We start from the raw sequence: 21,695 nt of genomic DNA on the forward strand, positions 1-21,695 counted from the left end.
ATAACTGTGACTATTGCCATTGCCCATCATGTGTGTGGAAGCTGACGACAGAAGAAAAATCAGAACTATGAGCAACGGAAAGATATATTTGTCTCAGAGCAGCTAAATTTAGGAGCACCAGGGAGTTCTAACAGGGCCCAAGCAAAACTGCCTGGAGGTAGAGCTGTGTTGGTCAAATGCTGACTTAATATGGCTAAGTTAAAGATATGCTGACTTCTGAAAGATTTGTGTGGCTATAACAGTGGTGATGGTCATTAATTGCAAGATACCAATAGACACAATTAGGGAATATATGATTTCTTTAACAATTAGACTATGAAAATTTATAGATATGAAAAATGTTTGAAAGCAAAAGACAGATAGCAATCTCCTAGTAGATGTTACTTTCTTGACTCTCATGTTCCCTACTGGAAGTGCACAACAGCCAATGCGTCCATCTTATCAGAGTAAGGATCCATCCTGTTCTTTTAAGGAGTCAACTGAGTTTTTCTAAGCATGGTTAGAGAGTTGAAATAAATCTTTCTGATCATGTATAACAACAATAGTCTCAGCATACTCCTGAGAAAGTTCTGGAGGATGAGTTAAATCAGAGGTAGGAATTGAAGGGATCTGACTATCCTAAGTAGGATTTGGCTTTGGGCCTGAAGTCTTGTCCCACTACAACTATGTATTGTCCACAATATGTCAATATAGGCAGTGACCAGGTGACTAACTTCTTCCCATTATGGCAGATTTACCTGCCTGTCTTAGGAGAATGTCACAGAGAAAGCACTCAATGGAGATTTGTTATATAATTGCACAAGTTTTGTAGAAGAATCATGGAATATTTGTTTTCCAGGGAAGTAAAATGAAGGTTTGGAGTTCACAGATGATATTTTCATGTCTTCTTCCAGTGTGAGGCCATTATTTTGAATAGGTAAGGAGAATGTACTATCAAGACAGAAAAACCTATAATTATTACTTTGTGGCACATAGCTGATAAATTCAGACAAATTGCCACCTGAGTGGTGATAGAGTTCTTCTTAGACCATCAGGAAGAGTATAGACTCACTTATCTGATTTAAAAGAATTTAAAATAACATTTGAGAAGGATAGATAATTCCAATCAATATTTTATAAGCTGGATACTACTCAGTTTAATAACTACAACATATATAGGATAATGGAGTCATGGAAGCAAGCATGAACAAGTCATATGGCATAGTGAAAATATGAAACTACATCAAGAAAGTGCCCAGTAATTCTAAGGAAGAAACAACAGAGGAAAGAAAGGAACAGGACACAGAAGAATGAATATTTTTACAAATATATATACATATATAATCACACATATATATACACAAATCATGTATATGTATATGAATATATGCATATGTCATCAGCCATATTTTATATAGTTTATTTATAAATAAACCTAAAATATTATATTTTGCATGTTTTATTAATAAACCTGAAATGCTAACTAAAGCAATAATATTATTATTAATAAATATTATTATTGAGAAAGCATGTTTGTAAATGTGTGTGTGAATCCATAGCCCAGCCAAAAGGAAGGTGTACCTTTAACTTTTCTGTTATCAATAATAGGACTGGCCCAGTAGCAGAGTCAATGATGAAGAACAGCGTTGTTTGTTATACAAAAGTAATCTAAAATTCATTTGATGTATTTTTACTCCCATAGTCTCATAAGGGTGAGGAAGCAGTCTGATAAATTCTACTGTTTTATATAAGAACTTATACATGAAGTAGAAACCATGTCAGCCTTGAAAGAAAATCACATTTCTATAATAGAATTTTAAATATTCACATGAATGCATAGCCAAATATGATCACCTTACAATTCCAGTCCAGTGGTGTTCAAAGAGTTCAGAGAAATATGAGTATAATTCCATGCCCAGGGATGGTAAAGATGAATACAGTTAAAAAATGATGGAGGGCTAAAAAAACAAAAAGGAATTGTGATTTATAATTGGAAATAATTATAGTGAGAAAGCAAGAGTCATGGGATGTTACCAGTGTGCAACTCTGTGTATTATCCACACCCGAAAAGCATATAAACACAAGTCAGATAAGGAGTCTGTAACCAAAGATAAGTTCAATTGAGTAACACATTAGTGATAGCAATGCTAAAACTTGTGCCCCAAATCTTAATCTTCACAGAAAAGTGATCAGGGCAAACAGGACCTGGGGGGCAAAATTTAGGATAGGAAGAGGACTAAATCCACTGCCTTTAAGAAAACATACGTTATGACAAAAAGAAGGAAAACCCCAAATTACTTAATTCCTTGTTGCTTTACTGTGCTTTTTTTTTAAAGAAAAAGTTCATCTTTCTACAAAGAAAGTATAGTTTATATATGTTTAAGAACTAAATGAAGTAGGCCCCTCAGATGGGGAAAGGGATAGAATTCATGAAGAATGATAGAACTGAAGATGTGTCAACTGGAAAAGGTAAAATTTGAGAATGATGTTATAGTTGTTTTCAACATATTGCAGGTCAGGCATGCGAAAATGTAGTCTTATGTATTCATAATAAGCTACATGATATATTTGACTGCCAATTATGCAAATTTTCCACAGTATAAATGGCAGTGATTTAATAACATCAGAAAGGATATCAACTAAACAAGTAAGATCTCCTTTACCAAAAGTCTTTCAGCAGACTACTCAACAGGCAGAAAAGGATTCCTTCCGTGGAAGATATGATGCCTCTTAAGATCCTTTTCATTTCTGTTTATTTGAAGATATTGTGAAGTTAGATAATATGACAGTGACAAGTCAGGCTGGGAAACAAAACTAGAGAAAATAGATTAACTAGACTCAGAGGTCAAGCACATGGAACTGAATGAGGGTCTAGATAACCAGTCTTAGATTTCAATTTTCAGAACTGAAGTAGCAGAAAGATGGACACACAATGGGAATTCCAGGAGAATCCAAGTGACTTTAAGAACTCTTTGCTGAATTGGGGCATTCAATAGAGAATTCTCGCCCTCCTTCATAAAGACCGTGGAATGTTAGTGGTATTTGGGAAGGAAGTATGAAATGGACTGGAATAATTTAGTCAGTCCAGGGACTGAAGCAACTATTGGAGACTTATGTTCTTACAATGTCCAAGACAGGCTTAATGAAAATTACAATAAATCAAGGAACAAAATGAAAGCTGATCAAGTAAATGTAACACACACTTTTTGCAAGCTACATATGTTATACTAATGCCTAAAGAACATAGTTTATCATGTGTACTCCAATAGCTAACATTTATTGAGCATTTGTGTATATTAAGTAATTTACATATATCATCTTTTCATTTTATCTTTTATATTATCTCTGTGAAGCAGAAACGATTATTATCATAAGTTTATGAATAAGGAAACTGAGCCTTAAAGCCGTTAAGTAATTTGTCCAGGAATGGAGCTAAAAAATGGTAGAACCAGTAATCTGTAGGTAATGGTGTTGTAGATTACTGATGTTGTTGAAATTCAGACTACTCAGAATTGTAGCTCTGGGAACAAAGAAATAGAAACTGACTCAAGATGGCCCGTGTGCCTTTTGGAAGGTTGGCAATAAATGTGGCACCAAACTCTGGATCCAATCAAATGTTTGGTACTGTCCAACCTCCCATATGGTTGGGAGGTCTGGATCTGTCACAGATGTCGTAGGCAGCTTCCCGCATCACCTGCAAGACATATGTGACATAAATGGGAAAGCAAGATTACTAAAAGTGTGCCCCCAGTTGGGCCTATAACTGTGAAGTGAAGATCAGCACAGCAGCAAGCATGGGAACTGGGCAAACATGGGGGATGGTTCACTTTAAGCCCTGAGTCAGCTGCTCAACAGCGAGCTGAAATGGGGGCACTAGGAGTAGGCAGGGCTGGCAAAAGAAAAGCCTCAAGGACACATTGAATCACAACTTCTAACAATGTGGCATGGCTGTGCAAACAACATCAGACAGGCCAAACTTACATGCAAAAAATCAAAGACTGAGTGACTCATTTTGGGCAAATGTGTCTGGCAGCCTAGGAGGAGGAAAGGCAGGGCTGTAAGTACAATATGCTCTACAGACAGAGGAGAGAGTCCCAGCCCGAAGACAGTTTCCATGTGTACAAAGTGTGGAAAATCTGAGACATGCACTGGGCTCTTCAGCCACATTCTCACCCTGAGAAAGTAATCAGCCAGCAGAAAAATCTCCAATTTAAATGACAGCAAAATGTATGCTTGGAATTATCTGACCAAATTGGCAACCGAGATATTCTAGGGACTTAATTTGCACATTGAGTTTTAATAGTATTATATTTGTATAGCAGATTATATAACCAAAAATGTTAATGGAAAAATGATTTTATTTGACTGGGAAATTGGCACCCCAACTAATTGTCTGAAAAGGAGCCAATTTTAAAATTCAGATGCTGTTTGAATGAACTGTTATTGGCTGAATTAGGATTTATTGTGTAAAATACATAGTTTTTTAAAAATAGCCTCAGGAAAGAGAAGGGACTCAATGAACTAAGTTTGTGTACTTTACTATCTTCTGGGATAGATTTCAGGGTGGTCCAAACAAGACCATTGGAGAAGAATATTGGGGTTGGGTGGGGATGGAAGATGAACAAATGGTCTGAAATGAACATGCAATATGAATGTGTATGTGGTCAGAGTAAATAGGAAAATGGCTTGTCATCTGTCTGCCATTTAGCCAGAGCAAATCTCTATTAAAATATTTGATTACCTTTTATAAGTGACTTGTACTTTTATGTGCTTATTTAGTGTAGACTAGGATTAAGTGCCACACATATTTTGGAATGACCATATTTTTGTTATGGTATTTGGAGTCCTTGAAACAATAAGAAAATTAAAAGTTTGCCATTAATTTTGGTGATGATTTTTCTTCTCATGAAATTATTCGCTATAACTGGCCAAAAATAAATAAGAAATAAGATTAAGTGGCAGTTGTTTTTATAGGAGAAAGCTTTGCAGATAATGAACTTTTTATTGTTTTAAAAATATTCCCTTTCTTAGCCAGGTGTAATGAACTTATTATGTTGGCTAACCCACCCCTTTTCAGGAGAAGCACAGATCTTGTAAATAATGGTTGAAATTGCCCCCTTCATTTAGGAGTGTGGAGTCTCTTTTTATTACATGCCTTCAGGATATGGAAAACATGAGATTTCCCTAGAAAGTCAGGCCTTTTCTTCTTTACCCCAGCCCCCACCAGCCCTACTTTTTAAGACAACGTCTTCAAGTTGCCATAGACCAACTGTGAGTGTTAAATGAATATCTTTGACAGGAGCTAAGTCTTTTGGGCATTGAAATAAGGTTTTCCTCCTTTTTTGGCATGTGAAGATTGAGTGTACTTTGACACCACTAGCAGAGGATGTGAGCAAAGCAACTTTCAGAGCCTCAGAAGTGTCAGCAGAAGGAAAAATCAGCACAAGGAGAAAGCACCAAGGTAATTTTCCCACCTAGAGTATTCCATAAAGTCACTCAGCTCGTTGCCACTCTTGGCTGATGGAGCCTCCTTCTCTGTTGTTAAATGCCACATACACTGTCAGCCTCCAGGGCTGTTCAGTTATACAGAAAGAGACACAAAGGTGGAAACAAAAGCAGCAATGCATTGAGCTCAAGTAAAATTTTTTAAAAAATAGCACTTCATACTTCATTGATAAGTATATATTTTGGGGAATTTCCCCCGAATATCCCATAACCAAAATACCTATTTTGTTTGATTGAATTTCTTTAAGAGATGAAAAAATCCATTTCTATGTGGGGAAGGGTTTTCTCCTATTTGTCTGGTGTTTTATTTTAGATTTGAAACTGTGAAAAGTATGATTCTGTTTCTGCATTTTGAATGCATTAAGTTCATTGCTAATGCTAAAGTTTCTTAAAGTTTTATGTAATATACATAAATGAAAGTACACCTATCATACGTGTAGAACTGGTAAATTTTTTCAAGCGGCACATGTCCATGTAACTGGTACCCAAATTAAGAAACAGAAAATTACTCATGCTAAGTTTTTCAGTAGTTGCATTTTCCAAATGCTTTCATTTCTGTGGCTTTTCAAGTCTTGGGGGAAAAAGAAGTAACCTCCTTCGAATGGCAACACCTGTGCTAAAACACGTATTTTTCTCAATATATCCCCTAATAGCATCATCGAATAATTTTCATTAAAGTTTTAAATTCATTGCACATAATAACCTGTATAACTATAGGAAAGGACAGAAATTAGCATTGCAGAGTATGAACATTTGCTACATGGCAAAACTGTTCTTTTTGGCAACCATTTTGCATTTTTAAAGCCACAAGCACCCTGCTTACCAGAACTCCAAACACAGGAACAGCAAAATGGGAGGAAGGTGCTGTGACTACAAGAAGGAGGGCTGAGGGGTTAAAGTCATCGTGGAATGACTTCACCACTGCTGCCCCATATTCATAGTCTCGGCAAATGAATGAGGAGAGCCCCATGTGGGATTACAGACTTGCTGGGAATGGATGAGAAACCTTCTGCTCTGCTGGAGTTTGTAAGTAGTTTCTAAGAACTGATTTCTGCACAAGTGAAATTGATTGGATTGTTTTATTTTTCTTCTGGCAAGAAATGTTTTCATCTCTGCATATCCCTCTCCCTGTTCTCTTTGGCTGGCTCGATGACAAAACCTTCTGCAAGACCCAGATACAAGTTATCTCTTGTGTGAAGTCTTCCTGATTACCCTGTCTCAGCCCCTGCCCCTTCCTGGATTATGGGACCTTATCCTCCTTCACAACCTGCACAATCCCTCAGAGCTATAATAAACTTTCTCAGTCTCTGCCACTCACACATCCACTGGGTTGGGAGTTTCTAGAGAGCGCAGACTGTATCTTTCCAACTTTGTATGTTACTGTCCCAGGTTGCTTTACTCCTTCAGTTCCAGGTGTGAAAGACCAGAGGCAGATTTATAGATGAGGCAGAGACTACTGCCGAGCATCATCACCTAGAATTCTCTACTGTTATCAGAGTCCTTTCTTCAGACTGACCTACTAATTGTTTAGGCAGCAACCCACTGCTGAGCTGGGGGTGAGCAACCACTCTCCCAGACTGTCCTGTTAAGCATCATGAGGAAAGAAGACAGACAGAACTTGCCATTAAAGTATCCTCTAAAAAACTTGTGTTCTAGAAAAATCATTGTCTGGATCTTGCAAGAAAAGAGTAAAATAAAACCTCTTCCCCTTAATGATTGTTAACTGACAAACACTTCTTTTTCTTCCTTTTTTAAAATAAAAAGTAAGCAACAAAAATAACACAAACTATAGCCCCTATTACTGTCACCAAAAGAAAAGGAAAAGGAGGGAAGTGACTTGAAATCCATTGTTCTTCTTTGGAGTCCAGGTGGCCCCCATCGCTTTCTCTCTTCTTGAGGTCAATCAGAGATTCTCTCACTTTTTCTTTCTACATTCTACCTTTTAAATTTTTATTTTCAGAGGATGGGCATAGTGGTTCCTCTAAAAGGTATATTACACTTTTATTGGTAAACTATATGTATTTTACTCTTTGGATATACTGTGTAAAATTATATGGCAATTTGAATATATTCAAATGAATATATATTTAGGCATTGAAAGCATTGACTTATCAATACTAGAAGTAATATGCACAAGTCAAATTGCCTAGGTTTAATTCTGACTTTCAATTAAAATGCATTTGCTCTTGGGCAAGTTATTTAACCTTTCATCTATATAACTGAGATAATAAAATACATCTCTCAGGTTGTTGTGAGAATTAAATGTGTCAGGATATTTAAAGCTCTTATAACAGTGCAAATGGCAAATGTTTCATAAATTTTATCCATTATGTAATAATAACTACCATTATATTGTATATAATATGCTAGCACTAATAATAAATAATTAAAATGAAAAGGGACAAGAGATACCAAAATGAAACATTTGGGTATTATGAATAAGAATGTATCTGTCTGTAGTTAACAGCTAGGTCTTTCAAATTCTTGAATAATATTAAACAAAAAAAAAAAAGGGGGTTTTCTTTATCCAAGAATCATAAACAAGGACTGGCAGTGAGAGCTGAATTCCTGTATTGTTCTTTGTTATTCTCCTTACATATAGTCAGGTGTGTTTAATAGCTACTCAGATATTAAGTGTAATAATATTGCACTAAACAACCATTATTTAAATTCACCATATGAAAGAGTATTGTTCGATGATATTTTATGTCCATTGGTAAAATACTTTTGTATAATAATGAAAGATCTATACATTGGTAAATTTTAGAATTAGGTTTTGTAACACTTAGTGATAATATGCTAGCATAATAAAGATAATGTCTCTTAAAAAAGCCAAAAACCTTAAAAAATAGCTTATTCTCAGAATATTTCGTGACCTTGAAAATAATTTTGGTGGCATTGGTGGTTTAACATTTTTGGCTACCATGTTTTCCCCACTTTTTGGCCTAAAATGCCTTTCTTCAAAGTTTTCAGATATCATTGTTTGCTTTCCAAATAGAGATGTGAGGATCTTCTATCAGAAGGGTTGAGTGTAACTTGTTCAGGGGGTGAGTTGCTGGTTATGAGAAATAGATGCTTCATTTGCACTGCACCGTTTATGAAATGTAGCAATACCAAAATACTCTAACGAAACTTATTGATAAACCTGATAAAAAGATGAATAACGTGGTTAGAAATTCTAAGAAATACAAAGATATATAATGAATATGCAAGAAGCATCATTTTCTGGTATAGAAATAATGACACTAAGTAGGGTTAGGCTTTCTCATTTCGTACTTTTAAAAATAGATACTGCGATTAAAAGAATCTGAGATAAAAATGAATTTGAACATACTTTCATAAAATGTTGATCTTAATGGGTTTTTCTAGAAAGTACATGCAATATTGGTTTTCACCATCTCACAAAAGTTTTACATTAGTAGAATTTGAAAGCAAATAAACAGTAATTATTATTGACCTTTTTGTAATGGTCAGAATCTGGAGGTAATAAGCCACGTTTAAATCTTTAGAGGAACTGAAGTAACTAAGGAGAATCATCATAATTAGGATACTTTCATTGTGTAGTTACATATGTTGATTTTTAAAGCATTTATTTTGCCAAAAGAGGAAGAAAATGGGAGATACATGCAAGCAGGCAGAAGCAATAGGGCAACGTGCTTCCATACTAATAATCTTTCAGATATATTTGCTCCCAATAGGAGCCTGCACAGATATCTGAAAAGGTGAAATCAAATTGGTCTGGCTTAATATGGGGAGTGGGTGTCACTGAAAGTGGGACTAGATCATTATTGTTGATGATGTTACTGTTATTTTGAATGAGAATATAATTATGTAATATATTTCTTAAATTGTTGAGCTTTTTATTTAACTTACATCAGTTTCAAACTTGGGAGTTGTTATGCTTGCTTTTGGTCATTGCTAAAACTCTTACTGTTTTTCTGGGAACCATATACTCTGTGCTTTTTTGCCCTCCCTCTTCTGCTTCCCCTTTCCTTGAAGTGTTTCTTTTGTTTGTCTCCATTACACCAGCATGCAGGGACACAGTGTTTCTGCACAGTGGGAGTTGGCAATCTCCGAAGAGGCTTTCCAGCATTGCTTTTTAGACTGAAATCATTACAATTTTCAATAGCTACTTGGATTAAAAAAAAAAAGAAACTAGCACATTATTATTCTCAAGACCATCTCAATGTATAAAGAGGCTATTTGCTTGGTCCTCCCACATCTCCCCCTTCCCTCCCTCCTCCGGCAACCCATGCTCATCCTGCTCCTTGTCTCTCTAGATGTGTTTCCTTCACATCCAAGTTTAGTTCGTATGGTCCTGATTCACTAATTCTATTCAAATTGAGTACACAAATTCATTTTTTTCCTGTTGGTTCTGAATATTTTTGCACTGCTTATGCAAAGGATTGTATTCAGATATATCTTACATTCACTGATATTTAAATTATTACCTTTGAGAATGTGAAATACACCAGCACTGACCCAAGATCATGTTTTCAAACCCAGGAGTTATTAACATGAGTTAATGGGAAAGTTGCTTTAGTAATAATCCTACAACTAATTTTGAAGTAGGTGGAAATGCTTATTATTAGTTATTCATGTATCAAACACTCCTACCGTCTGTTTTTCTCCAGGTCCCGAGCGCCTGCTTTTCACCAGTAGTAACATTTGTTTCTGCACATGCCCACTAGTGACCCTAAGCGCACAGTGGAAACCCAGGGCATGAGGAGCTGTTTGTAATGCCTTCACCCCGTGAAAGGGATTAGTGTATGCGAACACATAATATTTCCAACAGGGGCTTGTATAGTGTCGTCATAGGATTTATTTGTTCTCTTCGGTGAGCATAACTATAAATAATGAAAAGGAATGGCATGAATAAAGGGGAGAGTAATTTATGCACTTTATCAAAGCAGCACAACCAATTTAAATCCTGCACCCCATCCAGATGGATGTATATTCAAATAAAATCGAAACCATGTTTTTCATGGTTAGGTAAATGCAAAAATGTACCAAAAAAAGGAAATGTAACAAACATATAGTAATTTGTTATTGATGTCTCTTATTCTGATGTCTTTTGAAATAAATACTCAGCTAAGTGAGATAGGGTATATGTGTTCTTATTTGAAGCTACAGTGCTCCCTGGACATGCCACAGAGTTCCCCAGATGTTGTCAGTAATACTACTTATCCCACCCTTCCACTGCTAGTCATCAGGACTCAGATTCAGTAACCAGTAAAGAGTTAATGATTTTTATTCTTTGCTCAGACTATTTCTTATCCCTAGAATACTTTGATCTTCGCACCAGATTAGAAATAATTGGGGAAATTTATGAGCACGAAAGTCAAAGGATTTCTCTCCATTTGTTAGATTCTGATTTTACTTCTCAGAGTTTTTATCCAATAGGAACAGATGCAAGTTTACCTAAATGCATCACACCAAATGTTTTCATTTCAAAGTTCTGATTATAATTCAAGGTCTAGATTAAGTGAAATTTTTCCACAAAGCTTTTTTAGGTTATCTTGGACATACTTTTTACTTTTTTAGAACTTTATGGCCGTGTTTGTACATTTCTCATAGCACATGTTAAGTTGCTTCTTACATCCTAAATATTTGTATAACATCTCTTTTCTCCTATACTTTCTGAATTCCTTAAGGACTAACATGATGTATCCTTTCTCATTTCAAGTTCCTTCAAACTCCCCACTCAGTACTTTGTACACTGATACTTGTTGAACATATGACTAAAAAATAGAAAATTACTATGCTTTAAGAACTCTTTTGTGTATCACTTAACTTCCTATGTCTGTATATCCATTACAAAAAATAGCAATCATGGCATTTATCATAAAAAACTGATATGGAAATAAATCAGTACTTATTATTGTTTTCAGATCCAAAAAGACATATATCTACATCAGTATGGCAGTATTTCAGGTAAAATTCTATTATTTAAAAAAAGAATCATGAAAATTTTAGTAAAAAAAAATTTAGCCCTTTTCACACTCTGCCAGTAGAACTATAATGTGAAATAGCATGAATAGTTCAACTGTACTATCATATCTGCAAATTATAGCTCTTCCAAATGCACCAATTGCTCAAAAGGTTATGAATGATGTCATTTGTACCCATATAGGGAAAGGCTCTTGCCTGACTTTTCAGATCTATTTACAGAGATCCAAAATGTTCTGCCCATTTGTTTATCTAAAATATGTTCCTTCCTGAATGCCAGAAAGGAATTGCTACTGTAATCCCAGGTATCAATTTGCTTCCTGTAGGATATTGCCTTATGATCCCTGCTTGGTTTCTTTTTATTTTTTTATAATCCCAAACCCTAGAGGCATCATTTCAGCCTAAGTCAGTGATTTAGAGGCTCTCATGCTTTTATTTATAAATGTGTATGCTATAAAAAGTTACATAGCCCAGAATATAATGAAAACTGGTCACAAAATTTTGCTTTGAAAATCACAAACATGTCCTAGTAAATATAGCTTCTGCCCAGCCATTTATTTTCTTGGTACTAGAGTAGCTGCCTGCTTGCATATGTCTGCACTAGGTTCAGATCCATGTTAGCATGTGGGAATCTGATTTTTGTGGGTCATACAACACATTCAGCATATTGCTTAATAGGTTGCCAACTTTCCCAGTCATTCTTTCTTTCTGTGAAAATTTCAGGCTAACTGTAAGACCTAAAAGGGTTGCCTTTAGGCTGGGCATGTGACAATATGTGCCGTGATTTTGTTCTTTTTGGGTCATTATGAAGGACCCAATATTAGATTGTGACAAAGAATGCAATAAACTAACCATTATTAAGGTCCAGAACCTTACCAGGTGCTTTACATGTATTATTTCATTCCATATCCAAATAGCCCCATGCAGTAGCTAATAAAAGGTCAAAAATTGAATGGGGGGGAGGGGTGCCTGGGTAGCTCAGTCAGTTGAGCCTCTGTCTCTTGATTTCAGCTCAGGTCATAATCTTGTGGTCCTGAGATAGAGCCCTGCATCAGGCTTTGCTCTGAGTATGGAGCCTGCTTGAGATTCTCTCTCACTTTCTCTTTCCCTCTGTCCCTGCCCCCACTCACGCATGCATGCCCATGCTCTCTCTCTCTCACTCTTTCTCTCAAAAAAAAAAAAAAATTGAATACCAGTCTGCCCGACTTCTCCGCCTGGTTGGAAGAGTTATTCTTGAAGTCACTTTGCTCATTTGCTTGCAGGAAATGAAGAAAGGATTGACTATATAGGATTAAAGTCTACTCTGCAGATACCACTTCATCTGCAAATGAACAAATGGAAGATTGCCCAAGTAAAGAAAACGTGGCTTAATGGAGGGGCAGGGAAGAAGGGAGGAAAAAGAGAAAGGGGAATGGGGGACAGGAAAGGAAAGATAAAGAATTCCAAAAAAGTTTTTAAAATGTTCCTTTTTGGTTTAAGATAGGTTAAATAAGACCTACTGTTTTTGATTTAAATATATTAGTTTCAATTGAAGCACTCATGCTGACATAATAAAAGTGTTTTAAGGTAATGAATCATTATTTTAAAGGTCACCAATTAAACTCCTTCTCCTGAATAATTTTCCACCTGCCATTCTGCAGGTGGACAGCTCCACATGCACAGCTTTATCAACTCAGGCTGTAGTCTGTGATGGTGCTAAGCATTTACGTGGAAACAAACACACTTTCATGACCCCAGATCTATGGCAAACCTTGTCACTTAGAGATATTTAGATATGTCTGGCATGAGAAGTAGTTTTCTTTTTCTCGGTTTTCATGTGACCCTAGGATACATCCCAGAGAAATTGGCTGCAGATGATGAAAGTAAACTAGTTTCTATCCTATGTTAGGGGTCTTAATTTTTCATTTTATACATGTACTTGCTTTTAGGGGGATATTTGTCTCATACTATTTATTGTAGTTCAGGTGCTCATTTTCTATTACTGATAAGCAGGACCCAGAGCTGAGCCTGGCATGGCATTATGTACAGAAACCTAGAAGAACCTTGGTCAAGCCAGAATATGCCTGTGGACCTCAGTGAGTGGAACTGAGATGGTGGAGGTGAAAAGATAAGGGTCCTACAAAGGGGAACCTCAATCAGAAAGCCAGTGTAGGGATGAAGTTAGGGTCAGTTATGGGTTTTGTGAGGTCCAAAGCTTATACAAATATGGGAGAGGGGGTTCTTTTTGAAAAACAAAAATTCTTACTTTTCAGTATATCTAAAAAAAAAGCTTTTATGAAAAAATATTTTCATAATATTTCAGTTCCCCACTCAGGCCCATGACCTGTGCAAATGAGGGACCTTGAAGTTTAAGCTTCTTATAAAGTTGCCCCTGAACTAGAGGAGAGTCTCTAGAGATTAGACACAGGATGGGTGGATCTAGTTTAAAAACCAAAGAACTTGAGACCAGGATCCAGAAGAAAAGTCAAAGCAGAGTCAATGGGAGGCAGGTGGTGGAAAGATAAGATGGCCAACTAAAGAATGCAATAGCAATGATTATTTATAGCTCACCCATGGCCTTCTGCAGGGAGTGGGGATGGTAACTGTTAAAGATGTCTTTTTGGGCTGGACAACACACATGGATATGCCCATTAAATAAATGTTTTAGAGTTAACCAACACAGGAAAATCATGGTTTGAATTAATATTTCATAACTGATTTTTATCACTCAGAGTATATCTAAAGTCTGAGGTTTCGATAAAAACAAAGAAATAAAGTTTTTGTTACTGCCCCATAGGAGCTTGAAATAGGTAGCAACATTGAAGGGAAAAAAAAATTACTGGTAGTTTTCTAACAGCTTGTATCTTACCTAATATTGACCCACCAGGCATATTGGAGCTGTGAGGAATCTGGACGCAATAGTAAGCTCTGGTTGAAAAAAATTGCACCGATCAATAGCTTGCATTACTGTAAAAATCCTTCTGGGCTTAAAATTTTATTTTCTTGTATTATGATAGAAACCCTGAAGAGCAAGAATGAGGGCTAATCAAAGAAATAGTAGAAAACAGAATATGTGTCCCAATACATGATGGTCTCTATCAAGGACATTATGGGCTCCACATGGAAAGCTATATAGTAGTGAATTTTTTTTTTTTTTTGGTCTTAAGTCTCCACTGCTGTTTCAGGGTGTCTTTATAATGATTCTTCTAGTAACCCAGTAAGCTCAACAACATTGCTTAAAATAGAAAAATCATTATTTGCATAGTTTGTGTGTGTGTGTGCACACCCATATGTATAATTGTATTATTTGTTTCTCTTCTAATGTTCTACTTGAAATACTTGAAAGTTTATCACCTGATTTTTCTCTTGGAATATAACTATTTCATTATGTATTCTTTATGTCAGTGACTGGTGTTGCATATGTATCTACTGAAATTATTTTTATCCTAAAATGTAGATATCACTAGGTAAGCATAAAATGTAAGGAAAATAATTACATAGAGCCATACTGTGAATATATGTTTTTTAGTATAGTTAGGTATGAGAAATACATAGACATATGATTAGTGCTATAAATTTACAATACTACTTTTTTTTTTAAAGAATGCAACTTTTTGGTTCTTTTTTATGCTTTCTTCTCCATAGGAGAAAGAAGTTGGGAGGAATGGACGGGGATCTTAAAGAATTGAGAAGATTAAAGAAGTGAAATCAGATTATAGGGCAAGGAATGCTACATGAGGCTTAACTCATAAAGGGGAGGAGAAGGAAGGAAGGGAATGTGAGTCCAGAACCAGATGTGAACAAGGAACCCACAAATTCAAGGGTCGACTACATGGACAGATCCTGCTGGGAGAGGGGGCTCTTCAGAGAATCTCCTCTTCCTTCATATATTTGACTGGGAGAACTTGTCTCTAATTTTTCTTCCTTAGTTAACTGGTAGCAATGATGCAGTCCTAGCAAATACTTTAAAATGCAAACCTAAAACCTAATTATTTCATTTTCCCCTAAGCCCCTTCATTGGCTCCTTTTGATCTGTGGTACATTTTGAGTTTCTTGAAATGGCTTAACCTGACCTTGCATACTACCCCAGGTTCCACTAGTGTATCTCGTACCTTCTACTCAATCATACTAAACTGTCATAGCTCCCTGCCTCCCCTTCATACCTGTCCCGGTGCTGTTCTCTGTGCCCAGGTGCTTTTGTCACCTATCTTTTTCTGGCCAAATAAAACTCATCTTGTAAAACTCAGCTAGAATATCATCTCACCTTGGAAAGCCATATCTGAAGACTTCCAGTCTGAGTACTGTACCTAAATCACTCTTCCTATATCACTTGAAATGGCTTAAAAATTAGAGTAGATTATATATTTATTTTCCTGCCTTCCCGCAAGATTATCAACTCCTTGAGGCCAGAAACGCTCTTGGATTCCCTCTATGATTCTGAATGGTTCTATTGTTTGTGTACTAATAGTCTTAACTAGAAGGAGCGCGGCAGATATATCATGGAATAAGTTGAACTTCCTGCAAAGGCTTAAATACGAAACTTCAAGAACATTATCAATATCTCAATTGAAATGATTGTTTTTCTATAGGATGCATTTGTTATATGCAGAAAGATGTTTATATTTGCTTGTTTGGGTACTTTCTGAGCAAGCAAGTCCTCCTATATGTGGGATAAGGCTGAAGGGGAAACCACCCAGCAGAGCACATCACATATTCAATGTTCCTAATAAATGTTAGTTGGATGGATGGATGGATGGATAGATGCATGGATAAGCAAACAAACATTTAAAGGAAATTTTAAACATATTTAAATTAGAACTGGATACATGATTCTGAACATATTTTACTTGATAATATATCCCAGCAATCTTCAGGAGTAAGATAAATACCTGTTTGAGTGTGAAAATTGGTGGCATCTTGTGGAAAAAAAGACCAGTTAACACAAACGAGCGGAGGGAGACTTCTTATGTTTTGGAAAGTGATTTAAAGTATAAGAAAGAGACTCATTTGAGGAAAAGATGATAAAACAATGTGGATCACAGTCTGTAATGGCTGTACTAAGCTATCAGTTTAGGTCTCTGTGAACTTCTGCACTGTTGCTGTTTTATCAAATAAGTTTGTATCTGATTTGCATCAGACTATGCCCCTAAATCTAAATGATTAGAAAACAATTTTATCTCTTTAGGGATTGACAGTAAAGCTGGGCAAAATATCTAATTTCTCAAACAGAACAGAAGGATGGCAAGAAAAAAACTACCTATTTCTTTCTCCATAACATGCTGTAGAATTGAGGATGATATCTACAAAATGTCCATTTGGAATGAGCCAGAAGACACTTTTCCATAGACTGAATGAAAGTTTCATTTTATTGGATAGTGGGGTTTTTTTTTTTTAAAGATTTTATTTATTTATTTGAGAGAGAGAGAATGAGAGACAGAGAGCATGAGAGGGAGGAGGGTCAGACGGAGAAGCAGACTCCCCGCCGAGCAGGGAGCCCGATGCGGGACTCGATCCCGGGACTCCAGGATCATGACCTGAGCCGAAGGCAGTCGCTTAACCAACTGAGCCACCCAGGCGCCCCAAGGATAGTGGGGTTTTAATTAATTTTTTATTACCACATCTGAGAACTAAAACAAAAGCCTGCTAGTGTTTGGAACCGAAATTTGAAACCAAGTAAATGAATTTTAAAAAACTCTAGCTTAAATAAAAGCCATGAAAAGAAAGTGAGGATGTGGGGAAACAGTGCACTGCTTTACTTAGATTATGGTATAGACTGAGGTCTGTTTACCAAGAATCACACACTTCTCTTAATGTGAACTAACTCACTGGCCCCCGACATGCACATAGTATCTGCATTCAAGAATTCTAGTGGGAATGTCACCAGAAAATCAAATGTTCATTGAGTTCACTACTTCATCTGTTTCTTTAATGAAAGTTTACAGTTGTATTTGTCAGCTCTGAACTTACAGAAGACTTAGGGATAGAAATCTCATGTTTCCTATATACAGTAAGGACTTTAACTGAGTAGAGCTTTAATATTCATTGGATTTCCTTATTGGTTGAATGTTTACTAGAATGTTCTTTTGGTTTTCAGCTTTCATAAAATATACTTTTCTTTCTTTTCTCAGAAACTACAATAATTAAGAACATTCTGATTCCAGCCCTTATTCTAGAGATAAGCCTTTATTGTACTCTGTCATAGATACATAGTAAAATTGGATTGAATTTTCCCAGGGGTTTACTTTCAATAAATCCATCACATGGTATTGGTTTTATCTGGATTTCTTACTCATTCTTAGACCATGAGTGTGCCTTAAAATTCTATTTCAGTGAAGGCTGTACTTGGTTGAATTTTAATTGATTACTCCATTAACTGATTTATTGGTAGAATGGTTAAGAAAGGAGGCTTTGGGATCAGATCAGTCTGGTTTTGAATTCAGATCTAGCAGTTTACTAGCTGAGTAGCTTCTAAACCCATAAGCCTCACTTTTTTTATGCATAAAATGGAGATACAATAGTACCTATTTTGTTTGGCTGTTGTGATGATAAAATCAGAAAATGTGAATAAAACCTTTTGAACTGGGTCTGACACCTTCTAAGCTTAATGTCAAATATTATAGTTTTCATGTGCCTAAGTAAGTGGGTTTATGGATTACATTACTGATTTAAACTAAACAAGCACTTGTAAAAGGAATATTTGACATAAAAAGATTTTTTTGAAGAAAACACAAATCAAATATAGTACTAATAAAGAGAGCAGGAACACTATGCAAAAAAGAAAAACTATAGATAGAGATGCCATTTTATTCTTTTTCATTGATAATACAATGTAAAAACAATGATGACCTGTAAGGTCTGACAAGAAGTTGGCCAAAGAAATTAGACATTATTAAGAACTTTAGTTATGTGATTTACATTCACTATCATAAGATTGAACTTCACACTAAGTTTATTCTGGGCCTTGAGATCTCAGGTAACGTTAGTACAGTGCCATCACAGTTAACACATTTAAAAACTAACCATCCAAGATTATGAAGCCAAAACTCTACAAATTGCTCAACTATTTTATAATACTGTCATACTCATTGGAGTACTCTATTATTTCCTGAGCTGAATGCTGAGTAATTTAGAAGCCTCTTTCAAGTTTCTTTTTTTTTTTTCTTTTTTGAGGTAATAACTGTGGAAGAACCTGTTTTTGTTTTGTTTTATATCTTTTTTGATAACCTACCCATCATGTGCAGCTATGCTTTCTCTTGGCCCCTCCACTGCAAGTCCCAGAAAACTGAGTACTCTCTTTCCCAACCTCCCTTGCAGCAAGAGGGGGCCATGTGTTCTCATCATATCCAGTGAGGCATGGGCAAAGCATGGCTGGTACTGTTTCTTCCTTCTGCCTCTTTTCTTTGAATATGGTCTTATTACTGGGCATAGTGGCTGCAGAAAGATGGAACAGCTTGGTGTCTGCTGACATTGCTGAGCAGCTGCACTAGCCATGAACCACCACTCTCCATACTTGTTATAACTTACCTATTACTCAAGCCAATGTGTGTTAGGTGCTTCTTTTAATTTGTAGGGATTTTCTAATGTGAATTCAATCATTTTAACCATTCCTTCTGTTATTTATGACACACTCTGTCTCCCAGAATATTTGAAGTGCCATAATTGTAATACAGGAAGAAATAAGAATAAAATAGATAAAATTAGTTATCTAAAGCTTAGTATCAACAAAGCTCAGCTTTAATAATTTCTTGAGGTGGCATAGATTTTTTTAAAAGATTTTATTTATTTATTTGAGAGAGAGAGAGAGCACAAGCAGGGGGAGCTGCAGGCAGAGGGAGAGGGAGAAGCAGGCTGCCCACCGAGCAGGGAGCCCTCCTTGGAGATCAGTCCCAGGACCTGGGATCATGACCTGAGCCCAAGGCAGATGCATAACTGACTGAGCCACCCAGGCGCCCCTAGCTTTTTTTTTTTTTTTTAACACTGATTTCTAAATAACATTTCTTATGTGGATCTTGATATGAAAAACACTGAGTGATACAGAGCTTAGTGTCTTCTGCAGCCTTACTGATGAACCGTAAGTAGGAATTTTACAGAGTTGCTTGTTGTATGTATTCTTCTATAGAGGGAGTCAAGGGCATCAGTAAATAACTCAATGACATCATTTATATGTGGGGCCAGTAGCAGCCATATATGATACTCTGTGGTGGGACATTCTGATTTCAAGCAGAATTTTTAATTTATAAGGGGGAGAATGACTTTCAGTTTTTTTCTCCAAGCATCATAGTTCCCTCAATTTGGATTTTGATGGGCATAGAAGATCTGAGAGATTAGCATTCTACTCTTTGATGAAAGCTCGGAGAAGAAATAGTCTGTGCTTCTGTTCAGGGCAGATCCACATGTCTAGGAAACAGTAAAACTGATCATGTGTTTAGTATCCTATGAGCAATACTTGACGTATATAGCAAAGGCTCGCCTCTGGATAGAAAACCATCACATTTTGCCTGAAGGTGGCCTCATGGGCACATATTTTCTTCTGAGGCAGTACTGGGTCCCTTGTAACACATAAACTAGTGATAAGTTAATCTCTAAAGTTCTGCCCCATAGATAATAGTCAAGATGATTTTGGCTGAAAAATGTTCAAAGTGGGCATTACCACCTACCCATCATAGCTATAGTACCAAAACACACACACACATACTCACACACGCACCCACACCCTATGTTACATTCTCTTTTTTTATCTGGTTTTGAGCAACATGGTTTCCATCTGAATCTACTGGGATGAATTCTCTGTAGAATAAGCTACTAGAAAATGTAGATATTCCCTATCAGATATAAGAATTTTGGTATTAAAATATTTAATATGAAACCACACTTCCTGACAGCGGTTTCTTGGGTAACCTCCAGTTTGTCACAATTAAATTTTATAGTCAATGTATAGAAATCATATTTTTATATTTTCTTGGGGGAAAGGAAGAAAAGTATTTTCTTTATGAGGTAATAATAAAGAGCACCTTCAGATGCTTTTTAGAATATGTACCTGAAGTGAGAGGAGTAGAGTTATATTCATTTGCAGGTACTACCTTAAGGGTAAGAGTAGGAAGATAAGGTAAGCCAGACTTTTTACAGATTGTGCCTGAGTGTTTTTTCTTGTCTGGGGGTATCCCTCTTTATATCAGACTTTAAAATTAAAAATCTAAAAAAAACTAATAAGATCTACATTTAGAGGACAAACTGTGAAAAGAAATTTTAAAAATTTTGCTGAGTTAAGTATCCATCTTCCCTCCCCTCCCCTCCCTGGCCTTTTCTATTTTTAAGAGATAATAGGAATGACAGCCTGGCACTTTAAGTGGTAGAAAAACAGGTTTATGTTTTAGTGTAAACACACCCCTGAATTCTTCCATTTCTCCTACTACATCCTACTGAAAGAATTAAGTTAAAATATGAGGCATATTTTTCATTCTCCTTCACTTAGAGCAGGTTTCTCCAAAAGGCAAAAAATCTTCCTTTTCTTTTATGGTTCGGGTTTGTTTCCCAGGGCATTGCCATTAGTGTCTGTGTTTATCTTCTTTATCAAAACTTAGTCTATGAAGTCATTTTTGATATTTTCCTTTTAGCTTAGCCTCACAAAATCTATTATTCTGAAGCCAGGATCGCCTGCCACATCCCACCTCTGCCTGTGCCGCATAAGCACCTTGAATGATGACAGATCAGAGAAGATGGGCCTGAATGCATAATTATTGTGACATGCAGTTAATGTTAGTTGATAAAAGTAGGCACACATAATTAAGAGAACATGCTTGATAAAACTAGGCAGTTTATTAAGGACCTGGGTGGAACAACTATGAGGAGTTACAAGGATTCATAAACTTCCCTTTGCCTCCTCGAATGTCACTGTCTCTGTCTTCGCAGCCCCTGTTCAAGGTTCGTCTCATGCATAATAATTTCTCTCTTTCCCCCCGCCCCGTTTGAGAACAGTTTTGCCTTTTCAACTAGTTACTGTTACCACCATTTAATAAGAAGGCTTTGCTGGGCTTCCTAATCGAAAACTTGCTTTTATCTTTCTTCATGAAAGAATTGAAATGGCTTCTTTCAGGTTGCCGTAGCCTCTGGGGAGATAAGGACCCTGCGGTTAACAGGATGAGAGATTTTTGTTTAGAAATTTTTATTTAGACAATGAAAAATGACCTCTGTAAACTCAAAGCTATCTTATTTTGGGGCTTTAGGCTTCTGGCAGATAAATCAATTGGGCCCTTGGGACAGCAAAGGAAAAACCTTTGCAGTAA

The sequence above is a fragment of the Leptonychotes weddellii genome, chromosome 8 (assembly GCF_054177405.1).
Source record: "Leptonychotes weddellii isolate Sample4059 chromosome 8, ASM5417740v2, whole genome shotgun sequence".
In the NCBI taxonomy this organism is placed as follows: domain Eukaryota; kingdom Metazoa; phylum Chordata; class Mammalia; order Carnivora; family Phocidae; genus Leptonychotes; species Leptonychotes weddellii.